Source organism: Tenrec ecaudatus, chromosome 18 (genome assembly GCF_050624435.1).
Source record: "Tenrec ecaudatus isolate mTenEca1 chromosome 18, mTenEca1.hap1, whole genome shotgun sequence".
Taxonomy (NCBI): domain Eukaryota; kingdom Metazoa; phylum Chordata; class Mammalia; order Afrosoricida; family Tenrecidae; genus Tenrec; species Tenrec ecaudatus.
In genome coordinates this window covers 49,646,158-49,652,675 of record NC_134547.1, presented here as the reverse complement: position 1 = coordinate 49,652,675, position 6,518 = coordinate 49,646,158, and the positions used below count along the sequence as shown (strand labels likewise).

The window sequence follows — 6,518 nt, the reverse complement described above, 5'->3', positions numbered from 1 at the left end:
CTGGGATGTATATTATTGATTCACATCTTTAAAAAAAAGCAAACTCACTGCCATTGAGCCAATTCTAACTCATATTGACACCACAGGATATAGTAGAACTGCCTCATTGGTGCAAGACTGTAAATCGTTTAGAAGTAGAATGCTTTGTTTTTCTCCCACCACATAGTTGGTGGTTTTAACTGCTAACCTTGTGGTTAGCAACCAAACACATAACCAATTTTTTTAAATACAGAATTCTTGGCCCTACTCTCAGAACTCTGGACTCATGTGGCGTAATGCTGAGATTTTGCATTTTTAACAAACTTCTGAGTGATGCTGATGCTGCTGGTCCACAGATCTCTGGTCATGTAACTCTCTGGTGAGATAACTGAATTTTAATTAAGGAGAATAACTGGAAAATTATCTAACAAGTTAAAAATAGATGTTGAGCCTATTGTATAGTCCTTGAAATCTTGCCCCTATACTTCTGGTACTCAGAATTGGAATTTCATGAACCAGTTAAATTGCAAAATTAAATTATAATTATCTAGAGTTATTTCTGTATTGGGGGGAGTTTATATACCTGTGTTTGAGACCTAGATTGTGTGTCAATTTGACTGGACCATGATTCTCAGTGATTTGATAGTGAAGGCCTAATCCTCCATGATGTAACCTGACACAATGTAATCAGCTCCTTAATGGAATTCACTATGAGCACCCCTTTGACTGCAAGAAGTTCTGCAACTTTCCTTCGGGCACAGCCCTGTTGCAATGGGAAGGATGTTTCCCTATGGAAGTAGCCTAATTCCTATATAAGTAGATGCTTTGGAAAAACGTGCTTGCTTTTTGCTGGATCCTGCTGTTGACTTGAGCCAACAGCCTAACACAGCACCCACTAATCCAAGGAGCCATCATCAACCTGACATCTGATCTGACAACTTAGCCTCTGTCACCACAATCCTGACTTTCTGACCTTGGAATTGTCTGCTTCTGCAGGCACGGACTTGTGTGGAATTGGGCAGGACTTCTCCACTTCTACAACTATGTGGATATTTATACATATACCGTGTGTGTGTGTGTGTGTGTGTGTGTATTCATCACCAGTTTTGTGAGCCATTATATGTATCACTGGTTTGGGTTCTCTAGAGAATTCATCCTAACACACTGTGTGTGATGTATCTCAGAATAAGTGTGTTTTCGAATGGAGCAAAATTTGTTTTGAGAAAAACTCACCAACTTGCTTACGTCTTTGATTTCCCATAAAAGAAGGAAACATCCCCTGGGATTGGGTGTTCTAAGGAACCACTCATTATTATTCATTGCTGAAACACAGTCTCAGGGGCCACATAGATGCAGCTCCACATGGACCCTTAATTTGATTTCTAGATTGAGTGTTTCCTTTCTTTACCTAGACAAAAGTTTGACTACCGCTTGATTAATTTTACCCCCTTCTTCTTTGTCATTAGAAGAAATTTAAATGGCTCTGCTGACAAACAGCACTTTGGAAACATCCTGGTTGTGATCAATGTTTTTTTTAATGCCTTTAAAGTATTATTAGCACAGGTGCTTGTTGACAATGAACTCCAGTTCTAGTGAGCACCATCCGTGGAAGCCAGAATCCACATTGGGAGGTGGCAGAGCCCTTAGGCAAACCTTGCAATTAGTATACAGAACCTCTGTGAGTGACTCTTCGAATTTTTAAAGGAACCTTTTCTTTTTTGGTTTTTTTTCTATTTCTCCCATTTTCAGGGCCCCAAAGGAGAGCCCAATTATTCACTCTTACAAAAAAGGTCATGGATTATCTTGAAAATCTCGGCCAAAAAAAGATAGCAACACTGACTGCTCAGCTGTTTAAATAGTTAGCTTTTTATTAATAGATATAATTGTTTTTCACACCTTATTAAATAACACGGAGAGCAGAAAAGAAGCAGTATTACTGGTGGTTTTTAATCAGGTTTCTATAAGTCTCAGTCATAAAGCAATTATTCAAACAAATGAAGGAAGACAGCATAATCCATAGCTTCACTAAATATCTATTAGAGAGATAATGTCTCATTTTAACTTAAAGTAAATAAATGGTATGCATTTCAAGGAGAGCATTTTTCTTTATGCACTTTACCATTTCATGAAAACAAATCACAATTAAATATTTTTAATGATTATCTATTGGGTAAAAATTAATACACCATTATTTTCTAATGTCTTTATCATGATAATAAACTAATATCAGTATTATTAATATTATTATAAACTTTAAATATAATTAATCCTAGTGGCAGAGTGGTTAAGCTGTTCGACTGCTAACTGAAAGATCACTGGTTCTAACCCACTGAGGGAGTAAAATTTAGCAGTCTGCTTCTATGAAGGCTTGCAGCAATGGGAGCCTTAGGAGGCAGTTCCACTCCATCCTATAGAGTCAAAGTGATGAACAGGAATTTACCTGGCAGCAATTAGTTGGGTTTACAACATGTTCTTGTTAGGTGCAGCCAGACGGACACTATGAACAACAGATCTGCACCTCCGTACCTTTCTTCTTACAGGGAGCCTAGGGTTGCAGCCACTGGGCCAATACATCTTGTGGAGGGCCATCCTCTTTTTCACTGCCCTCTGCTTTACCAAAGATGTCCTTCTCCAGGGCCTGGTCTCTCCTGATAGCATGTCCAAAGTACGTGAGACAAAGTCTCAGTGTCCTTGCCGCTAAGGAGTATGCTGACTTTGCTTCTTTCAAGACAGATGTGTTTGTTCTTTGAGCAGTCTATGGTACTTTCAATAGTCCTTGCCGACACCATCATTCGATACATAAATTCTTCTTCGCTCTTCTTTTTCCTTGTCAAACTTTCACATGCATGTGAAGCAATAACTATAGTTCATTAAAAAAATACTTTCCTTGGCAACTTCAATCTTTTCTGTGTTTCTGGCTTTCTTTACACTCTGTGGAACAGATGTGGACTAAAACTCAAAATCATAAAAGACACCAGGCATACTAGATGAATCGAGACTAGTAAAATATTTGTCTCTGTGAGCCAGTCAGGGTGCAGTATAGCAACGATGAAACGAACAACTTTCCTCTAGTTCCTAAATGCTTCCTACCCCTACCCCCAACTATCATGATCCCAATTCTACCTTACAAATCTGGCTAGACCAGAGGATGTACACTCGTACAGATAGGAACTGGAAACACAGGGCCAGTGGTGAGAGTGGTGATACTGGTTGAGGGAGGGTGGGAGAACTGATTACATGGATCTACATATAACCTCCTCCCTGGGAGACAGACAACAGAAAAGTGGATGAAGGGAGACATTGAAAACAGTGCAAGATATGACAAAATAATAATTTATAAATTATCTAGGGTTCATGAGGGAGGGGAAGCAGGAAGGGAGGTGGAAAAATGAGGACCTGATGTCAGGGGCTTAAGTGGAAAGCAAATGTTTTGAGAATGATGAGGGCAATGAATGTACAAATGTGCTTTACACAATTGATGTATGCATGGATTGTAATAAGAGTTGTATGAGCCCCTAATAAAATGATTGAAAAAAAATATGTCTCTGATCATTAGTCATGATTGAAGACTAGAAGTGAACTTAACTCTGTGTTCTAACAGTTGAGATCAAAAGGACAGCATTTATCCAAGGACAAATACAAAAGGTTAAGAAAGAAGGTGGACTAGAAACATGGAAAAAGGAGGAAGTGGGATAAGTGATGGTAATATAGGATCTTACAATACATGAGTTGGAACCAAACTATATGAATTTTTTAATGTAAAACATATCTTCTCTGTAAACCTTTCTCTAATCACTATTTTAAAATTTTGAAAAGTAAAAAAATCACTTGTTCTATGCTAAGGGTTTTGCAGCAACACTGCAGTAAGACAAAACAAACTCTGGCAATAGATACTCATCATTTGTTGTTGAAGAAACCGAAGCTGTGAGAACTTGCCTTAATGACCTAAATTTCTATCACCTAATAAGTAGAAGACCTGTGTGGGAATCACAGATACGTACCTGATGCCAATCCATTTTCCTTTCCCTTCCTGTACTACCACCAGAGAGAGCTGAAACACAGCACAGCAGATAGACTAAGGCTCAGTGCTCAGTAAAATGGACTAGCCAGGGTATCGTCTTGAGTAGCACACGCAGTGTTCCCTGCCTTCCATTTCCTGTTTTCCTTTTCATTTGGCTACACTTGGGGCCAGAGGCCTGTCGTGAAGTGTCTGGGTGACCCGTGTTTCAACGTCTGTGGCCATCTTCTTAACCTTCCTAGAAGGAGCTCTGGTGGCGCTGTGGGTTAAGCCCTGAACTGCTAACCTAAAAGGCTGTAGTTCAAACTCACCAGATTTCCACAGGAGAAATAGGAGGCTGGCTGCTCCCTGAAAGATTTACATTCTTGGGAAAGGAAGCATGAGGAATCACCTCCATGAACTCCACCAGCACCAACCACGCAGGACCTGAGGGGGGGTGGGGGGCACTACCTAGCATCTCGTCCTCCCTGCCTCTGGTTACCAACCCCCTTGGTCTTTGTCATTTGTTTAACATAACAATAAGTGCTAATGTTTTTGTGCATTCAGAAAATATTTATAGTCCAACAGTGTATTAAACATAGTGGCTTAGTATGAAATTCTAGGTGTGCAGAGGTATACCTCCCCTGAGGATATTAAAACAGCATATCGTAATTTGGGACTGAAGTGGCATCCTGATAAAAATCCTGAGAATCAGGAGGAAGCAGAGAGGAAACTCAAACAAGTATCTGAGGCATATGACGTATTATCAGATGCTAAAAATCAGGATAAATGTGACAAATATGGTAAAGAAGGATTAAAGGTGGGGGTGGAGCTAGAAGTTATTTTGATAGTCCATGTGAGTTTGGCTTCACATCCCGTAATCCAGCTGGTTTCTTCAGGGAATTTTGGGGGTGGAAAGATCCATTTTCTTTTCTTTCTGTTTTTTAAATTTATTTTACATTTAATTAGGGGCTCATACAACTCTTATCACAATCCATACATATACATACATCAATTATATAAAGCACATCCATACATTCCTTGCCCTAATCATTTTCAAAGCATTTGCTCTCCACTTAAGCCCTTTGCACCAAGTCCTCTTTTTTTTCTTTTTTCCCCTCCCTCCCCGCTCCCCCTCCCTCATGAGCCCTTGATAATTTGTAACTTGTTATTTTGTCATATCTTGCCCTATCGCAGTCTCCCTCCCTCCCCCCTTCTCTGCAGTCCGTCTCCCAGGGAGAAGGTCACATGTGGATCCTTGTAATCAGTTCCCCCTTTCCAACCCACTCACCCTCTAGTCTCCCAGTATCGCCCCTCACACCCCTGGTCCTGAAGGTATCATTCACCCTGGATTCCCTGTGCCTCCAGCTCCCATATGCACCAGTGTACAACCTCTGCTCTATCCAGTCCTGCAAGGTAGAATTCAGATCATGGTAGTTGGGGGGAGGAAGCATCCAGGATCTGGGGGAAAGCTGTGTTCTTCATCGATACTACATCGCACTCTGACTGACCCATCTCCTCTCCTAGACTCCTCTGTGAGGGGATCTCCAGTGGCCAACAAATGGGCTTTGGGTCTCCAGGAAGGACTCATTTTCATTTGACTTCTTTGAAGACCCATTTAAAAATCTGAGGGGAGTCTCAGAGGCCCTCAGAGCAGCCGAACCTGATGTACAGGATCCTTTTTCTATGCCTTCCATGGGTTTGCATCTTTGGGAGATGGATTTTCTACTTTTGATACAGGATTTACTTCATTTGGTTCATTGGGTCACAAGGGCTGTACTTCATTCTCTTCCACGTCATATGGTGGTAGTGGCGCGGGCAACTCCAAATCTGTATCAACTTCAACTAAAATATAATGACTTGGGCAACTTCAAATCTATATCAACTTCAACTAAAATAATGCCAGACCAATCACAATGAAAAGAAATGTTGAGAATGGTCAAGAAAGAAAGAGTAGATGAAAAAGCTAAAGAAGATGACCTGTTAAAATCTGCAGCCATCAATGGAAAGGAGCAGCTACTATACTTGGATAACATGTCATTCAAGACACACATTTAACAGAAATGTTAAACTCTTTTAAGCACCATTTGAGAATGGGCAGGAATGTTTTCTGAAGATTTCAAATGAACTTTACTTTCCATTACCTGTCCCTAATCTGGAGTATATCTAAACAGCTCATTGGAGCCCCCATCTGTCATGGAGTTTTGAATTTATTGTTGGGACCACATTAATTGAACCGGTTTTTGTTTTATATTTCGTCTTTAAAATGTTTGCATATGTATGCACGCACTTGTTTTTATTAAACTTAATCCAAGTTGAACCGTGATTCTTTAGTAGAGTTAGGAGAAAATGGTATACTAACACCAGCATGGATCTTGCTTTTTCCCATTTTATTTTAAATGTGAGCCAAGTAGTTTCAGTCTGCTGTGAAGTTAACATAGCCAGGGATGAATCGCCGACAAAAATCCTTTCTTTTTTCTTTCTTATTTTTTAAGTATTGAGTAGTGAATGATAATACTTTTATGGCAATACATTTCTGGTT

At 40.0% G+C, this 6,518-nt stretch overlaps 1 pseudogene; it reads left to right on the top strand.

Moving 5' to 3' along the window:
• Positions 1 to 275: 275 nt before the first annotated feature.
• LOC142431738 (dnaJ homolog subfamily B member 6 pseudogene) lies at positions 276 to 5,832 on the top strand (annotated as a pseudogene).
• Positions 5,833 to 6,518: the final 686 nt, after the last annotated feature.